General features: G+C 39.6%; 1 protein-coding gene across 2 annotated transcripts in view; it reads right to left on the bottom strand.

Annotated features, from left to right (window-relative positions):
* SNTG1 (syntrophin gamma 1) overlaps positions 1-24,279 on the bottom strand; it is a 3,232,656-nt gene that overhangs the window by 2,031,217 nt on the left and 1,177,160 nt on the right. For both annotated transcript variants that reach the window (XM_069218895.1, XM_069218893.1), the window contains one exon: positions 1,867-1,999. The gene's annotated coding sequence lies outside the window, so the exon portion shown is untranslated. The remainder of the gene's footprint in view (positions 1-1,866; positions 2,000-24,279) is intronic.

Here is a 24,279-nt window from a genome sequence, read left to right as displayed (position 1 = left end):
GTCCTACACACAGAAGGGGTTAAAAGCTTACTTTGCACAAATAAACAATGTTAGAGGTAAGGAGTAATTCATTTTGATAACAGGGTTCTGATGCGACTACATCCTAGAGTCTGTGTTGTCTAACCTTATATTGAATTGAATGTGATGTGGATGAAAAATGATGTTCCTCCCTCCAACTTGTTCTTCCATGGTTTGGGGTTAAGAAAAGGTGTAAAAAGGTGTAAATGTAATGTTCAGGTAGGCACTTCTTTCTCTAATAAATGTTTATCTAATTTGTCTATGGGAAAGAGATGCTGATGCTTTGGCCTTGAATGGAGTTACATGAAGGTATTTAACAGCAGAGTGCAGGTCAGAGTCCTATAAAGGACAAAGAAGTATGTTTTTGGATTGGTCCTTTGCCGCTGCATTAACTGAATCTCCTTTTTGCACATTAGTCATCTGAGCTACCAGATAGATAATAGCTATATACATATTAAACAGGGATGGTGAAAGCAAAAATCCATCTAAGACTATTGTCTGTGATTTCATTAGATGATCTGTATCAAACTCAATATAGGTGTCTTCTAAGATTGGTTATGATTTTAAATATATTGTACTCCTGCCACAATCATAGTTTGTTCAGCATTGTCCTTAGTGGCCTCTTGTGCCTACTTGCAATGTATAAAATTTAGTGAAAGATTAAAAATGAAATAGATGAATCAAAAGCTTATTTTAGTGCTAACGTAATAATTTAACAGTTCCAATGTTACCTTTTGCAAAGATCCACCTGATAAAATAAATATGACAGCATGAACGACACACACACTTGTGAATCTACATTGTACCAATTTCTTTGTTCTGTCAAACTAAGGTCCCGATTTCGAGTTTGGCATTTGGTCTGCCAGACTGGAAATGTGGCGATCTGGAAGATGCCGCCAAGCTGGCGGCCTCCCAGCTGCTGCATTACGATACTACCACGGGCTAGGACTAATGTCTGCAGCAGAGGTACTGTGGTGGCATAAGTCAGCTCATAAAGTGAGTCTGAACAATATGCCACTGCTGTGTAGCACCTGATGCACCTCAGGAGCACTGTTGCCATGCACAATATTGTGCATGGCAAACAGTGTGCACCAACAGTGCAGACATAAGGGGGCAAAACATGTGCCCCCTGCTACACTGTACAATAGGTAAAATCACCCTGGGGCCCCGTTTGGGTCCCTTCCCTACCTTTTCCCCAAACTATTCATGGCAGGGTACTGTCATGAAATGTTCGGAGGAAATGCAGGTCATGATCAGCACAGTGGTGTCAGCATCAGCACTGATGCGATTGATCACTGCTTTCCCTACTGCTGCAGGATCCAAGAGCCTGGCGGTTGCAGCGATCTTGTGGCGTTCTGACCTTCTTCATAATCTGGCAGTCAAACCACCAAGGATGTGGCGGTCAGACCACCACACAGGTACAGTGGACCCCGGATTGCCGTACTTGTAATCAGGCCCTATATATTTTTAAAATAAATTTTTATCCTTTTCTTCAAACTAAGACCATTTTGACAATAAATAGATAAAATCTGGGTAGCAAATATAATCAGGCCTTGACCATTATCAAGCCAGATATTACATTAATTGAACAATTCACACTAAGCAACTGTTCACCAATTATATTACCACATTTAAATGTGTTCAGCTGTAAAATGCATTTGTTTATCCATTGTTTGACAACCCACAGCCATAATCATAAACATGAAATGTGGATATAAATTTCATTTTTGTTTGAGTTTTTTTTGTTTTGGGTAATAGTAATTCATATGTGTGGAAAGACATAATGATCATACACTTCATACTTTAAGGGACTCTGATTTTGTAGGAATGTATCAATTATTGACTTACCACTTGTACCTGAAGCTGAATGAGCAGGGATCTGGTAACATGAGATCTCTCCCAGCAGCCATTAGCAAAAGCTGCCACTTGACACTATTCATGTAGTGAAGTCTCAAGCAACTTGAAGCAGAACAGGGTGAATCTGTACAAAATTAAGACAAGATGCTCAGTCTGTACTCTTTTTTGTTAGATTATCTCCACACACTTATTGAATAATCACACCAGCATGTGAATAAAACATTTTGTTAGTGACATAAACCAATATGCTTTACTCTTTGACTACAATATGAAGTATACTTATAATGAAGATTTTGAGACTAAAAATCCTAAACCATTGCTTCCTTTTTACCTAGACTACATTTCAAACTGTGAATCAACATGTTCTTTTTCACTTTAATTTCTATGGAAACATCATAAGAAGGTGACCTATGAAGCAGTCACGTTCAGATCCTCATTCTATGGTTTACATTTAACTTTATCAGAACTCACTGAAATAGACACACAATTTTCATAAAAGGCACATTCATAAAGCTATATAAAGTGAAAGAATTTCCATTATTATTTGAGGTGAGTGACTACCCACCTCAAGGAAGGGCCCTCCACCTCAAGGAAAGGTCACAACTGTTATCAGGGTGAACCCCTAAATTAACATGATCGCAAACCCCTACTAGCTTTGAAACAGATCAGACACTAGTAACTTAGGAAAATCTATAAAGCATTTATGCAACACAGTAATAAAGCTGAAATGTAAAATAATAAAAAATTAAAAAATTGAATTAGATAAACAGTAATATTTAATAAACATAATAACACCTAAGACAAAAATCCAATAAGTGGAATCAGAGGTATGATTTTTTTTAAACATTGTATTTTTTGGTTTTGTTGGGATCCAGGGTGTTTACAGCATAATAAAATAACATTATTATTACATTCACCACATGGTACTAGTACTAGGTCTTGTAGTTAAAATATAAAAGTTGAAGCACTGAAAGGCTACTATTTTGCATGATCACCTAGTCAAAGATATGAATGTTTGAAAACGAGTGCAAGAACCATAAATTGGCAACAGTCAATTGTCATGCTAGACCAGAACCTAGGCACACTTTGTTGCTGATTGAAGTTTAGCGCGGGTCAGTAACACCAACCAGGTTCATCCCGGTAAAAGATTTTAGCTTCTGACTTTAGTCCTTTAAGTCTCAATCCACCACAGGATTACACTTTTAAAGTCCCCCAGGACCACAGGAGAGGCCATGGAGATTCACAGGATGTCAGACAGAGGTCAAACGGCAGGGTCTAGTCCAGGTCCAATTGCCGCTGATCAGCTGAGTAGTTGCAGTACAAGGCCTCTTGTAGCCTGTTGTGTCCCTGTAGCTTTAACAGGAGGTCAGTCTTATGATTTGTGAAGTATACTTACTTGTCCAGGGTATGAGAGGGAGCCAGCCCAGTCATTTAGGGCTCCTTGCAGATCACAGAAAGCAGGGCCAGTACTCTTCTTTTTTTTGTCAGGTTCAGGGGGGTTCTGAAGTGGGTGAATTGACATGCCACATTTATTCCTGACAAGGGGTAGTGGGTGGGACTGACTCCTGGACTCACCCTAACCAATAGGAAAAAAGGTCCCTGTGCCAACTCTACAAACATTATGCATTTTCACGATGGACTACCTCTGTGGCCATGCTAAACGTAGGCTCTGAAAGCTGGGAGTGTGTAGAGAGTATATTATGGCATTTCAGTTTGGGCCAGTCACTGTACATCTTATAGCAATAAAGGGGGACTTCAAGGCTTGGCAAGGGAGTTATATTGCCAAGTTAAATTAGCAGTTTAAAACTGCATTCAGGCTGCAATGACATGCTTTTGACATGTTTTAAGGGGCTACTTACGTGCGTGGCACTATAAGTGCTGCAGGTCCAATAGTAGCATTTGATTTACGGGCTCCTGATATATGGTATGCTACTCTACAAGAGACATATAAGTAAATTAGATATGCTAATCATGTGTAAGACAGTTTTATAAGGTTTAAGGGGGCAAGCCAAGCACTTTAGCACTGGTTAGCAGTTGTAAAGTACACAGAGTCCTAGAGCTAACAAAAAACGAATTTCATCAAAAAGTAGAGAGTAATGGCAAAAAGTCTGGGGATGACCCTGCAGACACGACTAAGTTCAACATTTGAGTAATGAGGATCTTATAAACTTTTGGGGGCATATTTATATCCTGTTTACAATGAATCAGCATAATGTGTTTTACGCTCATTCGGCGCAAACTGAACTCCATATTTAGATTTTGGCGCTAGACATGTCCAGCGCCAAAATATTGAAGTTAATGTCATTTTCTGGATGAGAAAACGTACCTTGCGTCAATGAGATGCAAGGTAGATGTTCCCATCCAGAAAATCACGATATAGCCTTAACGCCATATTTATCCCCTGTGCTAAATTCAAGCACTGGGGCATGGGGGCTTAGATAATGGCGCCATGCTTGCTCAGCGCAATTATCTAACGCTTAAGTATTGGTAGGCAATAGGGGACCTGTGGGCCTTTTTCCATGGTCAGAGACCATGGAAAGAGCACACATGGCCGTTCCCTGGCTCCAGGGACACCTCCACCACATTCGACCCCTGAGCATGACCATTGGGGTGGTGGACATGGCTCCTGTCTTTACTAAGACAGGAGCTATGTCCATGGGGGTTATGCACCAAGAAATGGCGTTACTCTGTCTAGAGGCATTTTTGTGCCTCTAAACAGTGTAGTGCCATTATTCAGTGCACAACCTCCTGTTTCCCCTACGCCTCCCCCACCCAGTTAGCGTCATTTACAATGACGCTAACCGGGCATTACTTCCGGCTAGCGCCATTCCTTAAGTATGGTGCCCTGCTGGTATCCAGGAATGGCGCTAGCCGGCGCTATACTTTTACACATGTGTAAAAGTATAAATCAGGGCCTTGGTTTGAAATGGAGGTATGAGATCATTACATATCTGGGGACTTTGCTCAAGGTACCTAAATGAGATACATTACATTGCAATATGTATGTTGTTTTCCTGAAGAAAACCTGACCAGTCTTCTGAAAAATGTAACCTATTGTATCTGCCTTTGTGGGGCAAAATTTAAACTGCCAAAACTGTGCACCCCATTCTCTTTCCCTATATCATAGCCGTACTATCTTTTGTAACTGCCAATACAGGAATTAATCCAATGGCATGAAACATTGAAAAACTTATTTGGGTTGAAATAGTGAAAAAGGAATTAACAGACTGCACAAAAAATGGGTGGTTTATTTCAGAAAGATGCGTCCGGTTATCTTTATGGGCAATACTTATAACCTCCAAAACGTTTATGAAGTTAGAGGAATATTATTGCACCTGAATTGTATTTCTCTTTTAAGTACAACACTCTTATCACTCATCTGTGAATCATTTAGCCTCCAAAGAATATGTGCAAAGTGTTGAAAAAAACATGCAGAAAAAATGATGTGTTCAAAATTAAAAATAATTATAAAATCTACTGATGGACTTGGCTCATACTGATGGTTTAAAATCACCTTCTAGATGAATTTGCAGAAGAATGGAAGAACGTCTGCTACCAGTCTCTCTCTCCCCTTCTGCTGTTCTTGGTCCTCTTACCATGTGCTCTTGCTTATCAGCTCTCTTTACGCAATACAAGTCCACATATACATGCACTGCTTTTCAGTCGGATGACCTATAAATAGATTTATACCTCTCACTTTCGAAGGGTAGCTAAATTGATCAGTAAAAATTTACTCCATAAAGTCTTTGGAGGTTTGGAAATAAAACAATGCAAAGTACAGGGGCACATCAGTTTGTATATCTCTCTGCATGTGACACCACCTGACAGACATTCTGCTTTTGGTGCTGCCTCAGAAAATGTGATGTCAGCACAACAGTAGTTACAATCTTGGATTGGGGAGTTTGCTGGATTATTAGGTACTCAACATCATCATTCAATTTGGTCTGTAGTGAAAAAAGTATCACAATTTATGGTAAAACGCCCAATTTTTAACTAAGATTTTTTCCACCAACATTGTTATTTTACATGCACACACAATTTATTCAAAATTAGTTCATCACAACAAGTGACAAAGCCATCAATATTTTAGCCATTCCGAGTAAACCATCCATTAAGTGCATTTTTGAGAATTACTTAGTGGCAAATGATGTGAAATATGACCCACCAAAAAAACTGCAATGTGTTTAACTAGCTTCACAGAGTTGGCCAATATATTTTTGATAACGTACAGGAGGAGGAATTACCAAAGGTAAATGTATTTAGTGGGATGAATATACTAAAGCCAAACCTAAATAGCTAATGACTAAAACATTTTCAGATAAACCCATTATTTTGCTTGCACATCACAATTTCTTCCAAAGAAAATAAGGGAGTGGTGAATTGCTTGAAGATTTTTTTGTTACACATGGGACATTGGCAGTTACTTGTGAAATTTACATTAGGGTGCAACATTTGTTAGAGATCAATTTTTTTCAACTGTTTCTCATAAAAATACAGGAGTCTTTGTTATTTTATCGGAATCCACTTTTTCAAGAGATTACAGATTTGGCCAAAGGAATCAAGAAATTGTTTGTTTCTTCACTGGCTTTGCTTCAAAATAAGGAGTTCACCTATTTGTGCAATACAAGAAAATACTATGATATCTGCTCTTAATGCATATAAACAAGTTCAGTAATTCTAATTCTAAAAAGCATGGAAACTAATGTTTCAGATGTGGATCAAAAAGTTTTTTGAGTAACAATCCGAACTGCCCTGCTTGAGGTAAACATTGCAGTAAATGTAAAAGTAATAACAAAAATGTTAAAGTGTGTAGATATGCACTTTCTGCAGTTAGAATTAACAGTGATGATACTGAAAATGAATGCATTAAACAGTTAAGTAATGTGATTCTGACCTTTGAAATTGATTCTACATCTTATGGCAAGACAATAATAAGAATGCCAAAGGGCCTATTGATAAAGGTGTGAAATTTAGGAGTGAGCATAACTTAGGTAGTGTAATCATGTGTAATTACTTAAGAATTCTACAAGATTACACAGATTTATACAAGAAGAGTAATTCTGAGTTTAGCTCTATTTTTTAGCATTAACATGCCCCCTCACATCCAGAATGAATGTGAATATGCATTTTTGCTCTAAGAAATAGCGCTATATACAGCAGAATAGCGAGCACCCTTGAGGTAGGATATTCCTCCAATTTACTCCCTGCACTTACACTATTTCTTAGCACAGAATGCACCCTTGCATCCAAAATGGGCACAAGGATTCATTGTGGTTCTATGAAATAGTGCTAAATGCAGCAGAAGATGATTTATAAATGCTAGCGGCCACACGTGCTTGCTCAATATGTTCTTGTGGTAAGATTTTTTTCACCCAAATTATGCAAGCACAAGTAATCACATAATTATGGGTAATTAGGCACCAACAAATTACTCAAATCACTCCAGTTTGCCCAGAGTAATTGAAATTCCACCCAGGCCTGGTAAAAGTGCATGTTATGTTATATTCAGGATCCCAGGTAACTATAATTTCAGACAAACGTTTTACAAACATTTGGACTCCAACCTCATTGAATTGAAGTCATTAGACAGTAATCCCAATGCTTTTGGGGTGTTAGAGATTTATTTGCTTGGGTATTTCGAACGTCATTTGGAATGTTTAGGTAGGATTACTTACACTAAGTTTATATGCCCATAAAAGGCATGGATATTTTAGGGTAGAAGGATTTAGAGAGACTTGATTTAGTTTTTAAATCTGGTTCTGAAGCTCCCATAGTTTTAGGTGATCTTCCTATTTTAGAGATCCAAGTTAATTAAATAAATAATGGTTTAGGGACTCTGGTTAATACATTTCCAGAGGTTTATTGAACAAAGCTGGTTCCTTTGATGGTTTTGAACATTCTATTGGGTTAAAAAAGAATGCTGAACCTATCACTCACAAGGTAAGATGAGTCTGAGTTTGTTTTAGAAAAGATTTTTAAAAACTACTCAGCAATCTTTGTTGAGAGGGTATAGTTGTTCCTTCTGAATCTTCTTAACAGGTATCCCTGGTGGTGTTAAGAAAAAAAGAAGTCAGGGAATAAATGTGTTTGTGTGGATTTTTCATCTTTAAACAATAAAATCATAGTATATTCCCATCTGCTGTCATAGATTCAGATTATACTTGGCAACTTGGGAAATGCAAGGTATTTTTTGATGGTGGATCTACATTTTGCATATCATTAAATTCCAGTAAATAAGGATTCTCATGAATGCACAAATTTTATGACACCATTTCAGTCATGTAACGACCTTTGTGTGACTTAGACACATCTGACAGTGTATTTCAATGTATGGTGGACTGTATGTTTGATGATATGTAGAATGAACAGACCTTTCAAGTTAGAACCTTGATAATCACTGAACAGCCTGATGAACACCTTGTTGGTTTAAAAAAGTGTTTAGTATTCTAAATAAACATGGCATTACTGTGAGACCACATAAATGCAAACCATTTACTGATAAGGTGGAGTATGTGGGACAAGAGTTAGTGAGAAAGACATAAACATAATTTTGTCTCACTGAAGCTATATAGAATGCTCCTACTTCAAGAGTTAAAGATTCTCTTAACTCACTTTTAGAACTGCAATAGTATTATATGCCTTTTTTGCAAAATTATTCTGTCATTGTTCAACCTCTTTGAGATTTGCTAAAACAGTGCTCAAAATGTGAATAGTCATTCAGTTTAAATTAGAATTAGAGAAAGTGAAGAACCTGAATCATATCCTTTTGTAAGTTGTTAGAAAGGTTTTATCACTGTTGATGCTAGTATTACTTGTGTAGGTGTGGTTGTTTGTCAATGATTTGGCAACAAAGAATGTGCCATAGCTCTTTCTTACAGCACATTACAAGTTGCAGAGAAGAACAATAGCACAATCGAATGGGAATCATTAGTCTGTGTTTTGGCAGCACACAAATCTAAGGAATACATCACAGGCACTGCTTCTGCTATGCATAATATTCACTTGTGTTTTATTTTTTTTACTTCATGGTAGTAGCACAGGCAAAGCCATAGCACGGATAGTCGGATTGTTATTCATCAGTCAGGAATATAACCTAACTTTTAAGTACATCCTGAAGGAACAAAATTCATGGCTGATTGTTTATCTCACATTTCAATTCCTATTGAGTTAGACTGTGACAGTTTAGGAAACAAACAATGTGTTATTGCATTGATTGATGCAGTAGGTACCAACAAAGATTTATTTTCAGAAACTGAATAGAAAGAAGTAACTAAAAATTAACATATTTCCTAGAGATAATGGTTTACATTTGAAAACATTAGCTGAAAGCCTTCTCTTACCTTGCCCCCACAACCTGGAACTCCTTCCCCACCAACCTCTGCAAAACCAAAGACCTCCTACTCTTCAGAAAAAAACTCAAGACATGGTTGTTCGAACAGTAACCCCTCCCTCACCCCCCCAACACAAGCGCCTTGAGACCCTCACAGGTGAGCAGCGCGCTCTATAAAATGTTTTGATTGATTGATTATGGTAGTATCCTAAGCTTCATAGATATGCTTAAGTATCATCTGAACTCACTATTAAAAATAATCTTATGATGGGGCTCAATTTTGTTTGCCCTTCTTGAGCAATTAAGATAGCAAATAATTCAATAGGATCAAGAACACCAGGTATGTATAATAGCCACCTGCAAAAGACTTAGATTGTTCTACTGTTGGTCATCATTTAATAATCAAGTTTCCCATGTAGTAAACAAATGTAAAAAAACACTTACTTTCTGGTAAGCATTGGAAAATGACTGAAAAACTAGCACACCCATTTTTTTTACCAGAATAACTATAGGAGACATTGCCTTGTTTTTTTTTGGTCCATACAATTTATTTCCAAACAGAATGAAACTCTTTTTGTTTTACTGAACTACCATTCATAGTGCTTCTATTTCTCATTTGTACTTTCTGCAACCACTTATAATACCATGTACATTTCATAAAATGTCTTTAAACTTGAAGGACCATCTAAGTATATTCTTTCTTATAACGGTATTCATTTTGTCACAGCTAATTTGTGTGAGTCCCCACAATTGATTGATGTAAAGCATTTCAAGGTCGCCATATACAGTCCATTTTTAAATGGATTAGTAGAAAGAACGAATTACATTTTGAAGGAGGGTGTGCAGATTGTTTTATCTTCTAGTTCGAATGTAGAAGAGTAAATTAATGAGAATGTGTGGAGCTATGTCTCCACTTAGACTGCTAAAAGAAGAGAACCAAAATGCAGAATTATGCAGCTTCTTGTTAAGTAGTCCTCTGATAGTGGTTTTACTTTTTTAAAGCATTTGCTTTTAATTTTAATATGAAGAAACCCAAAATGAAAACTTGTAATATAGTTGTAAATATAAAACAGTCTATGACTTTTAATTGTAATGTATCTCAACCTAAATGCCTAATTTCTACTTCTGTGAAATGTACATATTTTTTCAGATTTTAATCATCTATTTATTTTTTTGTTCTTTTGTTTTTGCTCTTCATCAAAAGGGAATATGTGTAAACCTATTATTGTTTTCGCTTGTGCACTTAGAATTGCTGATGTAATGTGGAATGTTAATAGTGCATTCCAGATTTCTGGCTTTCTGGTTGTTTTGTGGTTGTTGGTTGGTCTTGGACTCACTAATGAGTAGTCTTTAAACCAATAAATCCTGACTTTATTAACTAGCTCCTGGCTACTTTCTTCACAACACAACCTGTCCAGTGTCTTAGCCTTTGATTTACCCTAAAAGCAAACAGCATTATGAAGTTCTGGTCCTCATCGAATCCCCTCTATGGGCTGTAGAGCTCTTTGTAAAGTTGTGCACAAGCAAAACCTGGAAATCTGGATGGAAGTTCCTACCCAGTTTTGCCTGCAATGCTGGGAAACCTGAGGTAATAAGTAGTTGTGCTAATTTCAATAGTTATAATCCATGTCAAGGAACAGAGGAAACACATTTCCAGGTTTTTATATACTATGGTGGAAAGAGGTGGCATAAACTGGCTGACACGATGAGTATTCAAGACACAGGCCCGTATTTATACTTTTTTTGCGCCACATTTGCGTCGTTTTTTGACGCAAAAACGGCGCAAACTTGCAAAATGCCATTGTATTTTGTAGGTTTGCGCCGTTTTGCATCAAAAAGCGGCGCAAATGCGGCGCTAAAAAAAGTATAAATACGGGCCACAGTGCCCAGACATCAATAGAAGTTTGCCCCCTTTGCTGTACATCTCTCAACAGCACACAACAGAGAAGGCATAGACATGTTCATTGGGTTGTCACAAAATAAATATCCTGAACTGGATTTTGAGAACATGAATAGTTGGTCAATCTCCATTCAAAACTGCAATATATCAATATCGGTTTGTTAAGTCTGATTGTTTCAGGCGTGCTAAAGGGCTCTTCCAGAAGAGTGGTCATGTAAATTATTACTGCCACTAGAATTAAGACACCCTAAAGAGATAAATCCATGTTGTGTTGTAATCATTTCAAAATCACAGAACACACCATTTGCAAAGAATATGGACTGCAAAACCTCTACTCAGATATACAGATGTCATAGTGAAGAGAAGATCCACATTTTGAAAAACTGAATGGATTTTTTAAAGGGTGGTAAATCCACCCATGTAAACAAATGAATGTGTCACAGCACCATCTGTTCAAATGGCACCAATCATCAGTTGTCAAAAGTCAGGAAACTGGGAAGTAGCCATCCTTTGTTTTTAGGGTGAATGCTTGAGGTGAGCCCAAGGTTCAGTAGACCATTTTGCTCTGCTATGGAGCAAAACATACATGTGAAGCACTTTTGAGGACTTTAGGAGGTCTGGATTACTGGAGTAAAATTTACATAATACATCTAGAGAGTGAATGTGGACATGGAATAAAACTTTAGTACCAGTGTGAGAACCCTTGTCCATATACGGACCAATTCTGAAGTACAGGGATCAGACTTCAGTTAAAGAGCATGGGAAACTCTCAAAAAAGAATTTGATCAATGACCCCTAAGCTCCAGTACATGAGTTCCGGAGTTTCATGTTGATTTAGAAACACAAATAGAAGCATTTATGGTGTGAGGATTTCAACTTTAAATGTTAGCAAAACCCTCAAATCAAAAGGGAAGACAAATCAATAAATTAAAATAAAATGAGTGTAACAAGTAAAGTGTATCTTTCAAGTCTTAACAAATCTGGGAGCTATTAAGTAATTAATTGTAAGGGCTAGAACGGGATTGAACTGCACCCCATGAAGCAGTAGGGTAGCATGGCCTAATGTGACATGTACAACAGACACCTCTGACTATGTGTGTTTTTCTTGAAGAGTTGATGGCTGTATAGCTGTGTTTTGTGCTGGTGTTTGCACACCTCCGTTTTTCTCAATTCCACATGCTTCTCAAAGGATGAAGGTCCACAGTGCCTGTTTCCAAGTTAAAGCTAGCTAAAGCAAATTATTGCAACATATTGGTTCCTGAAAATACAAATTCTATGTCAGGCTTTACTTCTTAAAATGCATTGTATTCTATACAAGTCCCTTTAAAATCCCTTTTATTCTCAACCCAAACATGGAATTGACTGTAGTGTTGTGTGAATTGTGAATGACGGAACCATAATGGCTCCTGATGGACCCCGTGGATGGTGACGTAAACATTTAGAACGTAGTGAAGTCATTGCTGGTTTAGAATGTGGAGTTTGTGGTTACCTGGAGAAGAATGAAGACCTGTTTAACTACAGTTCTGTGTGTGCCGTATTTACTTGGAGGTACACAGGCTGGGGAAGGTGCTACAACTGGCGACGAGATAGTGGATAAGTAACCGCAAGTTCAACAATTCTTACCCAGAGAGATGCCTGGTCCAAGCAAACTGCTTTTGTGTGCCACATGTTCCTTGGTCGAAGTGCTGAATGGACATATGGTGTATGTCGAGTCAAAGCGTAACTCCAGCCACTGTGAAGCATCTGAACATAGAAGAAGCTTTACTATGAAAACTATATATTATTGGCCCAGAACCTGCTGAAGAGGCCACACAAAAAGGTTCTGCGCTGATATGCAACATAAAGCTATACTTCAAACGGATTTATATTGGGCAAGACGGATGGTGACAGATGCTAATAAAAACTACAGCCTACATGGCAGAGCTAGCTGACATAATAATTGATAACTGCAAAGTTTGCTTTGCTGTTGTTCCATTTACTAGAGCCTTGATAAAAGAAGCTTTATGAACCAGGTAAAGAGACCCAAGATGAGGCACAGGGGTTGTGCTTACCAAGCTGTCCACTACCTGAAGAGACACACCACCAAAGCTGCTGGGTGGTGGCTCAGAACAATTTCAGAGGGCTCCAGAAAAGAAAAGAGCTTCAATGGAAACCCAGGAAGAGGTTACAGTTCCATAGACTCTCAAAGGTGACCAAGAATCCAGCACATCAGAAAACCTTTCGGAGGAAGCAGGTCTGAACAGACAGCCCACTGCATTGGAGAAATCTCTTCCTTTAGTGTCAACGAATCCAGTAAATGGTCATAAAGTCACCATCTTCCTGAAACCATCACCACCCTTTCACACTGCCATAAAGCAAAATATTGAAGAGAGATGGAATGCTTGGATACAGGCATTCAAAGATTTTATTGATGAACTGGAAGAAGCAGATAACAAGAAGATTTTCAAATACCATAAGGACCTGACTGGAGAAGCTGTAAAAGAAGTCATAATAAAATACAAGGTGACAAAATCATGTGCTGTAACATCAAATATGCTTTGACTCTCAAGTTCATTCCAGTGCCAAATGTGGATAACGAAAGATACATCTTCAGTCAAGAGTGACAGAATCATTAAAATCATTGTTGAATTTGTTGAGAGCCTGGATACACTAATTAAACACTGTAAGCTCAATTACTTTATGATGAAGAAGCCTGACATCTTAGAGTGATTAATGGATGTTTGTCAGACTGATTCCAAAGATTAATGTTGAGAGAAGATCTAAGCCTACATCAAGTTCATATCATTGCCCTAGCTGAAGAGCCACACTGATCGGCAAGTTAGTGACATGGAGGCTGTAGATGCCTAGAGGTAGTCAATCATGAACATGAAAAGTACGCAAAAGTACAAATCTGAAGGTGGCAAGGTGAGGTCTCCACAGAAAAAGAAGTTGTGCTTCATATGTGGATTTGCATTCTCTCATGAAGGTAAATGTCCTGCTATAAAACAGATATGTAAAGATTGTGGGAAGGAGAACCATTTTGTTACAGTTTGCAGGGCGAATGAAAAAGCAAGTGCATCACGAGTGAAGACAAAATGGCTGACCAAACATTCTAGAAGTGATGCTTAACGCACACCCACAAGGCCAAGCAACGACACCGACACAGACAAATCGACACCCAGCGATGCCGATCGTCATCTAAATCATCGTCAAAGGGTTCATCAGCATCTGTTTCAAGTTAAAGCGAAAGAAAGAGATTGTGCAATGTCAATTTTCAGCTCAGAAAAATATGCAAATGTTGAACTATCTGCCTGTAAAGAAAAATACCAGTCACAGAACAGTCAACATGACAAAGCATCAACGTCATTCAAACATTGTCCGAAGATCACACGAAAGTAAATGATTGTTCAATACCTTTCTTTATGGACAGTGGCACATCAATAAACATCATGCCTGAAGAAAAATATAATGAGCTGTCTGTTACCACACTGTCGAAAACAAAAGTGTATACATGGGCGACATCGAAGCCTTTAAAAAGCAAAGGTTCATTTGTAGGGACAATGAAGCATAAAAAGACAAAAGTGTAAGCATCCAATTATGTATTGCAAGGTACAGCATCAAGTCCCTAATTTATTCATTTTCTACACAGCTGCTGACATGGAACTGATTTTTGTGAATTACAAAATGAATGTTCCTTACAAAATAGTAAGTCGGTTTCCTTTGTTATTTCATAGGGTAGGAAAATTGAAGACTATGAAAGTACAATTACACATCAATGGGGACGTTCATCCTGTAGCTCAAAGACACATGAAGAATTGCATTTAATTTACAAGAAGCTGTTGAAAGGGAACTTGAATCATTACTTAAACATGATATCATTGAACGTTCAACTGGTCAAATACCATGGGTTTCTCCCATAGTGGTAGTGCCCAAAAAAGAAAGTGAAGGATCTGTACGCATCTGCATGAATATGTGTCAGGCAAACAAGGTCATTAAAAGAGAACAACATTCCAGTCCCCACATTGCTGACATGATAACCCAATTGATTGGTGTGAAAGTCTTCTCTTGCCTTGATTTAAAATAAGGATACCATCAGTTGGAACTCGAGGAGCATTTCAGGTACATTACAACCTTGTCTACACACATTGATCTGTTTTGATACAAATGATTGAGTTTCGGTGTGTCATCAACTGCGGAGTTATTTCAGGATTTGATACGACGTATCTTGCAGCCTGTTGTGAATGCCTTTAAGTATACTGATTGCATATTGGCTTTTGGAGCTACACAGAAAGAGCACGAGAAAGCTCTCAAGCAGGTCTGTTGTTTTCTTGCTGATTCAGGATTAACTTTGAATGCTGAAAAATTTGATTTTCAATAAAACAAGGCTAAAATTATTTGGTCAAATCTGTTTGGATAGGAGTATGATGCCGAATCCTGCTAAAGTACAAGCATTGCCATCTGCCAGTCCCCCACAAGATGTTTCAACGCTATGCTCATTCTTTTGCTTGGTCAGTTTTTGCCCCAGATATATGAGAGACTTTGGGCCTGATTTAGATCTTGGCGGAGGGGCATACTCTGCCATTAATGTGACGGATATCCTGTGTTTCGATCCCATTTATATTCTATGGAGACCGTAATACAGTGGTGGGATATCCATCACATTTGTTGCAGAGTATTCCATCCACCAAGATCCAAACCAGACCCTTTGTCACTGTGTGTGCTCCATTGAGAAAGTTGATGAAACAGAATGTTTCATTTCATTGGTCACATGATTGTGCGAAAAGCTTTAAGAAAGTCAAGCAAGCAGTCAAGAATGCAACTGAAATGGCATATTTAAATCGAAAGCTTCATAACAAAGTTGTTGTTGATGCCAGCCCTGCCAGGTTCGGTGCAGTACTTGTACAGCACAGTGGACTCCCAAATGCTCAAAGTCATTTTGGAGCATATGCAAGTCAAAGTTTTTCACAAATGGAACATGCTTATTCTCACCCTGGGAAAGCATGATCAACAGTGGTGTGGGCTTGTGAACATTTCCATGTGTGCATGTACGGAAATCCTTTTGCGCTAGTGACAGATCATCAAACTTTATTAACCATCTTTGGCAATCCAAAGGCCAAGATGCCTCCTGACATTGAACATTGGGGTCTACAACTGCAAGAGTATCAGTACACAATTGTACACCATCCAGGAAAAGATAAATATCCTGCTATTTTTGTGCCTATGCTGTATTGTGGGGCGCCTTCCGAAATAACTGAAGCTTACATAAATTTCAATGTAAAATCCAATACACCAGCTGTCATTTAATCGGAGCAAATTGTTACTACTACTACCCAAGACAGTGACAGGTTGAAACAGAAAGTCATTATAACACATTCATTGTGGAACCAGAACAATCAACTGCTTGTCTTTTGACAGTGAGTATCAGAAATTCGAGAATGTCAAAGATGAATAGTCTGTAACTCAAGAAGGCATAATACTGAGAGGTTCTTAAATTGTAATTCAGGAGAGTTTGAGACAGCAGATAATTGAAGTGACCCATGAAAGACATCATGGAATTGTTAGCACCAAACAAGCTCTCTGAGACCGAGTTTGGTTCCCTCCTCTTGGTGAAAGAGTTGAAAAGTATTTAGAAGCCTGTTATCTGTGCAACTGTCTGTCATTAAACACCACTCAATGTACCTTAAACATGTCAGAGCTGCCAAAGCATGTGTGGGAGACAATTACTGTTGACTTTTTCAGTCCTCTTGAGAATGGACATCACCTGATGGTAGTAGCTGATGATACTCCTGCTTTACCCTTGGTTGAAGATCTCTTGCTAATTACACAAGAAAAAGTTATTGAGAGATTAGACTCTTGAAGTCGGACAATGGCCCATCTTTCAACAGTCGGAAGTTTTGAGATTTTGTCAGTCAGTTGAAGCATCAGAAGAGCACACCTCTTGGTCCCAGGCCAATGACCTTGCTGAATGATTCATGAGCACATTAAAGAAAGCTGATCAGCATGCTGCATTAGACAAGCCCAACCTCAAAACTGTTCTGAATTCTACCCTGCAGGCTTATTGTTCGACTCCTCTCTTGATCACAGGTGAATGGCCTGCACCACTGGTGTTTGGGAGAGCTGTGAGGACCAAGTTATCTCAATGGACCAACCATTGCTCATGCTCTGAGAAAGAAGTACAAATAAAACACTTGAGTTGTAAGAAACAAATGAAGGCCTATGCAGATTGGCGACGGCATGCTAAAGGCATTGTGCTCACTCCAAGACATCACGATTGTCCTTCATTCACACATGCTTAACTATGATGGTCCATTCAACAGTGAACCTTTAAAGAAAGGACACTTGATGACTGACGACTTCCCTGGGAAGTCCATTATGTGAGACTCTTCGCCATTGCAAAACTTAGTTCAGTGCTCATCAGACATCCCTGCAGGAAAGAAAGATGATGTTGAAGAACCTAGTGAGGAAAAACGTGACTTAAGATATTCACACATTAACGACTCACATCATTGACACTATTGGTGATGATTCACAGTTCTTAAACATGCACTCAGGATGAGCCATAAAAATGCCCAGAAATCTCATCAAAGATCTATAATTGTATATATGCATATTTGAAAACAAAAAAGCATTTTTTTATTTAACAGAGGGGGAGATATAGGCCCTCATTACAACCTCGGCGGTCTTTCAAAAATACCACGAGGCTGCAGGAGACAGAATACTGCCAGTGCCGGTGGTATTTCTGGCTCCCTATTATGACTTTTCCGCTGGGCCAGCGGACGGTAACAGTATTACCGTCCGCTGGCCCAGCGGAAAAGTCACATCAACATTGCTGCCGGCTCATAATAGAGCCGGCTGCAATGCTGATGTGCAGCAGGTGCAGTAGCGCCCGTCACACATTTCACTGCGCGCAATTCGGCCAGTGAAATGCACGATGGGGCTATGCCTGGGGGCCCCTGCACTGCCCATGCCAAGGGGCCCCCAGGGGCACCCCAAGTCCCCCTTACCGCCAGCCTTTCCATGATGGTGTTTACCGCTGTGGCCAGGCTGGGGGTCGGGGACTCATAATACTCAGGGCAGCGGTGCTTGCACCGCTGCCCTGGGGATTATGACCACCAGGCGACCGCTGGCCTCCAGGGTCGTAATGAGGCCCATAGTGTTGTGTGAGTTGTGAATGAGGGAACCATAATAGCTCCTATTGGGCTCCATAGATTGGTGAGGTAAGCATTTAGAGCATAATGAAGTGAATGCTTAAAATGCAGAGGTCACAATTACATGCAGAAGAAAAAAGGCGTGGTTTAGAACAGCTCAGTGTGTGATGTATTTAGTGGTGGGTACTGAGGCTGGGGGAGCTACAATGACATCCAGAAAAATGCATTGCTGCATCTTTGTAAGGCTCTCAATATTAATGTTCCTTGGTCTCAACCTCATTTCATACTAGGCCAAATTAATGATTTTATGTATATTTACTTTTCATAAGCAAACAGCGCATAGCCCTGTTCTAATTCTGAACCGTTTGGAGAGGCTGTTCTAAAAATAAACAATGGATGTAATATGAAATGCGTTTCTGAAGACTAATCTTTTCTTCGCAAATTGATGTAGACTCAGTTCGTAGATAAACGATTGTCAAAATAATTGCTTCTACTGTTTTTCCCTTCATTTCCTGACTATACAAAAGTATATAGTTCTGAATATCGTGGAATCTCATTTTAATGTTAAGTGTACTTGCCTTGGGGTTGGTGAATATCTGTAAGTGTCTCAGGATCTCTTCTTTTTTCCATCATTTCAGCAGGATTACCCACAATGACTACAAGGCTGATAGATTTTATAAAACCCTTTTCATAAACAACATTGTGAAATTCAGTCTGACCGATCGCCTCAGTGATTCATTTAAAGTTTTCATTGTTTTTTGTTTGAACACTGAAAAAGCTACTTGAGGGTTAGTTTTAAAAGAGTTAATTTACGTTTTGATAGTATGATGCTAATGGATGAAAGTCAAATTGTTCTTTCTTTTTATTGTTTGGACTTTTTCTGTAGCATAATGTTCACTTAATACATTTAACATTATGAGTAGTTAGAAAACATTATGTGTTCAAAATATCATGACCTTAATATTGAAATTTCTGATGCAAAAATATCGTGGTATAGAATATTGATGTCAAGAATATCTTGTTTTGGGTAAGTAATAAGGGGCCAGATGTATCAAAGTTCCAGTTTGCATTACCTAAATAGCGGATTTTAGGTAATCGCTATTTAGGTAATGCAAAATGGAATGTAACAAATTAGAGATTCCCTAATAGCGATTTCTTAAAACTTGCAATTGCTGTTAGGGAATGAGACTCCATTCGTTAAGGCCCATAGGTGCAAATAGTTTTGCATCTCCTAATTTGCAAAATCCTTTTAGGAATTCGCAAATTATGAAATGCTAAACCAAGGGTGCTGAGGGTCTAAGGCCCCCTTTGATCCACCCGTGAAAAAGGTTGCGCACATGTAAAGCACCCACATGCACTAGGGGCATGTGTGCGCCACACGGCACTTAAAAAATTAATTTTCAACGCATTTTTCAAAAATGCACATGGTTACCACCAGCTTGGAGTTGGCGGCAATTGCATTTCCCAAATGCCCATTCCACATTTAGGAAATGCTTGATACATGTGCATACGGAATCGCAAATAGGAATTCCCTATTTGCAATTTTCTTTTTAAGGAACTGCAAGTTGTGATTACATTTCGGAATCACAATTATAGGGAATTGCAAAAAATTGAGATTCCCGACAATGGGACTGAGATGCCTTTCATGCATCGTGAAAGACTATTTTGCATTCGCAAATGGTGGATTTTACTGATTCAGATCGTTTGCGAATGCAAAATACTTTGATACATCTGGCCCATAGTTTTTAAGGGTATGATTGTGTCTAGTATGGATCCAGTAATATAGTTGCAAAAGATATACGTTTTAATTAATTTGATATGTTTTAGTTAATATAATAATTTTATGTGTTACTGTTGTTGGCATAATCATTATAATTTTTTTTAAATATAGTTTACAATTTTAAGTGATTTAGGATCCGATTAGGAGTTTGGCAGTTGGATCACCAGGCTGCCTTGTTAGCCGTTGCAAAAAGACCGCTGCACTAGCAGTTCCTAGCCCACAGTATTATGATGCAAACCAGCAGAGCCACCACCTGCCAAGCACAAAGGCAGACTGCCAGCTGCGTGATGGCCTTGTATTTAGGCGGTCTGACCTCAAGCGCCAGCAGCGCCACGGCTAACCACAAGTCTATTACAAACACACAGTCAATGTGGCAGTCTCCTCACAGCAGTTTTTATCTCCTTTTCTCGACCACTGCGGTATGCATCCAGCAAAATAACAGACAAGTGCACAATGGATGAATTCAAAAACAAGACGGCTGACACACAGTGGTCCAGTGGACACACCTGCAAATCACACTATAAAACACAACCCTTCAGAGATCACAATCCTTTGCATTTCCACTGGGAGCCGAAGAACCTCGAGCACCGCTTTTGGTAATATACAAAGAGTAGTCACCCCTTTCATCACCATCCCATATCACACCTTGCCCACACTCATGCCCTTTCACTCCCTATTGCACCTCTCCTGTTAAGTAAGTCCTTGTCACCCACTTTAGTTCTCCACCATGTTACGTCCTGAAAATCCCTGTTTTTCAGAAGATGAGTTGAGAGTCATGGTGGATGAAATCATAGTAGTAAAGTCACAATTGTTTGGAGTCCAGCACACTCTTCTAGTAAATGGAACTGTGGCAAAGGATCGTCGGCAAAGTGAATGCTGGAGGCACCACCTTGCACACAAAGGAGGAAATTAGGAGGAGGTGGAAAGTGCTGAGGGGAAAGGTCCGTTCCCTGGCCTCAATGCAACAAATGGAGGCCAACAAGACTGGCGGTGGCCCTCTCATTGACCCATTGAGATTCTTTCCCTAAGAGGAGAAGGTCTTGGCCATCCTGTATCCTGAGGGCCTTTCAGTCTGGTAAGTTACCACACAAAAACTGTCACAAAGATGCAATGTTCTGCATGCCCACAGCTGAGCTTTTGCCACTATGTTTTCATGTACTTCACCAACAATCAATAGACAGAGTATCTGAGATATAACATTGTGAATGAGTATTGTTGGACCCACCAGCACAGCTACCAAGGCCGAACACATGCTATAATCTAAAATGGTATCTCTAAGTATTTCTCTATCAAAAAAACATCCCAGGAATCATTGTATGTCTAAACATGTAAATGTATGCTTAAATCTAAATGCAGTCTACCTACAGATATATAATATCCAAAAATTTTCAGCTGTTGGGAAGTAGAGGGAACTCCCTGGAGGCCCTGTTTCTGCAATTCCAACCACCAGCTGAGTGTTCACTTGACCATATACATCTGTTTGTTAACTCTCAAACAGGTTTGCTCACCTAGGAGGATACCATTTGTCAAGTGTTGTGAAGTAGAGAGAGTGACCTGATTGCAACTCCTAGGAGGCCCTTTTTCTGTGACTCCAACCACCAGTCAAGTGTTCACTTGTCCATATACCTGTTTGTCAACTCTAAAATCACATTTGCTTACGTGCGAGTACACCATTTGTTATGTGTTGAGATGTAGATGGAGTGGCGTGACTGCAAATTCCAGTACGCACTGTTTCTGTGTGGTGAATCCATTTTAGTTTCCTATTGTGATACAGGAGTTTAGCTTAGTCTTTGGCTCTGCAGGTCAGTGCCCCCAAGACCCAGTGACTTTTAACCTACTTAGCTTGCTCTGTTTTTCAGTTATTTTATTATTTCTTCTAAGATGGCTGCCGTTGTTTATATTTTATAAAAATGTTTTGATTTGGATTATCAGTGCTGCTCTGTGAAGGTGTCATTATCAGTGTCATGATAAGTAATGTATGTAAGTATTGTCATCCTGTCCCTTTTTCACTCACATGTGATAGGAATATAATGTGCACTTGTTGGAGATTATTTATATAATTGCTGCCACACGTCTGCCTCCTTATCAGTTGGTAAGAAACATACTTGTGCCAGGGATCCTACATGATCTATATAAATATTTCTCACACAGATGAGGTCATTTGAGGGGTTCCTTGCAAATGCTATCTATGCTGCATGTCTCCTTGCTGCAGAACGCAGCCTTTGTGTCACCACGGAGTCTGACCTAGAGACCTCATTCCAAGGTAACAAGGGTATTGGGTACTTCTCATGGACATAGTACTGGCAGATTAGGTTTATCATACCTAGCTCTAGAAATAGGAATTTTATATTTCCTGTTTATTGTAAGATGGTGGGGGGTTTATATTCACAACTCTCATCTTCACAATTTTGCTTCTTTGACTGTTCATTATCCTAGTTATTGCAACTCACACATTTTATCGTGGATTGCAGTCTTTTCAATAAACCTATTGAAAACTTTCCTGCATCTCTTTCATTGCCTGTGTGTGACTGAGACTTGTTGCTAGCGGGAGAAAAGGGTAACTTCCATTCCAGCACAATTTCCCTGAGAGGTCTTATCTAGAGTCCATGAGTAAGGCTGCCAGAAATCACCTATGCTTTCCAAGTTTTGGTGAGGTACTGCTTGTGAGCTGGGAGGGTTGGGCTGACAGTTGCGACTTGTTGTAGGAGTGACTCAGTCACCTACATACAGTAGTGCTGTCATCCCCAAACCAGCAGTCTCACCTAGGAGTGAGAGTCCAACTTTGACATCTGCAATTCCAAACACCAGCTCAGTGTTTACTTGACCATATACTACTGTCTGCATACTCTCAATTGATGTGTACTCACCTAGGAGTGGGCAATATACAGATCATGCTCAACTCGGAGATGTGTCTGTCTACCTAGATCCATCTTGACCTGCTAACCCAAAATGAACTATTGAGGACAGGAAGGACACCTTACCAAATGTGTACAATAATTATTCATAAGGCCTCAAGCTGCACCATCAGATTGTTATTGGCTGCTAAAACATTGGCAGCACTGCACACATGATGACTGCAGTCACATATGCAACAAAGTCCTGTGATTGCCTGTATCTCACTCAAGTAGGCCTCCAAATGTTCAAAGGCATATCTTACCTCTCAACTGTGTTAGTTTCACTGTTAGTAAGTGTTAGAAATGGTTTTTTTGGTTGGCAGTCAGGTTGCCCTCTGTCCAAGCAAGAACCCTCACTCTAGTCAGGGTAAGTCACACGCAATCCAAAATCAGCCTGTGCCCACCCTCTGGTAGCTTGGCACGAGCAGTCAGGTTTAACTTAGAAGGCAATGTGTAAAGTATTTGTGCAATAAATCATACAATACCATAATATAACACCACAAAAATACACCACACAGTGTTTAGAAAAATATATAAGGTTTATCTCAGTATTTGCAGGTCAAAACGATCAGAGTTGCAATATGAATTTGTAAAGATATCACTGAAAAGTGATATAAAGTGTCTTAAGTCTTTAAAAAGCAAACAAAGTCTCTTTCAAGCACAAAGTACCTGGTTTCTGGTGGAAAATCTCCGCAGAGAGCCGCAGAAGAGGAGATGTGTGGAAAAATGGTGTGTGCGTCAGTTACGCCCCTTTACACACGGACTTGCGTCGTTATTGTTCACGCGGGGAGACGTGCGTCGTTCTACAGGAGGAAAAATGGTGTGTGGGGAAGACGTGCGTCGTTTTCCGGCACGCGGACCGTCTCCTTGTATGGGTCGCGGGGATTACCAGATGTCCCGGGTCTGTGCGTGGATTCTCCTGCTTGTTTTCCAGCTGCGCGTCAAAATTTCGCTCTCACTGCAGGCGTCGCGTTGCGTCGATTTCTCCTTGGAAGTCGGGCGGCGTTGTCCTTGCGAGGCCGTGCGTCGAAGTTTCAGTCGTCCCCAAGGCGTCGCGCCGATCAGCGTCGGTGTGTGGCGTTTTTCTCACCGCGGAACAAGCTGTGTGTCGAAAATTTCAGCGCACGAAGCGTCCAAGTGAAAAAGAGAAGTCTTTTTGGTCTTGAGACTTCAGGGAACAGGAGGCAAGCTCTATCCAAGCCCTTGGAGAGCACTTTTACAGCCAGACAAGAGTTCAGCAAGGCAGCAGGCCAACAGCAAGGCAGCAGTCCTTTGTAGAAAAGCAGACAGGTGAGTCCTTTGAGCAGCCAGGCAGTTCTTCTTGGCAGGATGTAGTTTCTGGTTCAGGTTTCTTCTCCAGCAAGTGTCTGATG

The sequence above is a fragment of the Pleurodeles waltl genome, chromosome 2_2 (assembly GCF_031143425.1).
Source record: "Pleurodeles waltl isolate 20211129_DDA chromosome 2_2, aPleWal1.hap1.20221129, whole genome shotgun sequence".
NCBI classification, from domain to species: Eukaryota; Metazoa; Chordata; class Amphibia; order Caudata; family Salamandridae; genus Pleurodeles; species Pleurodeles waltl.
This window is presented reverse-complemented; position numbering and strand designations above follow the sequence as displayed.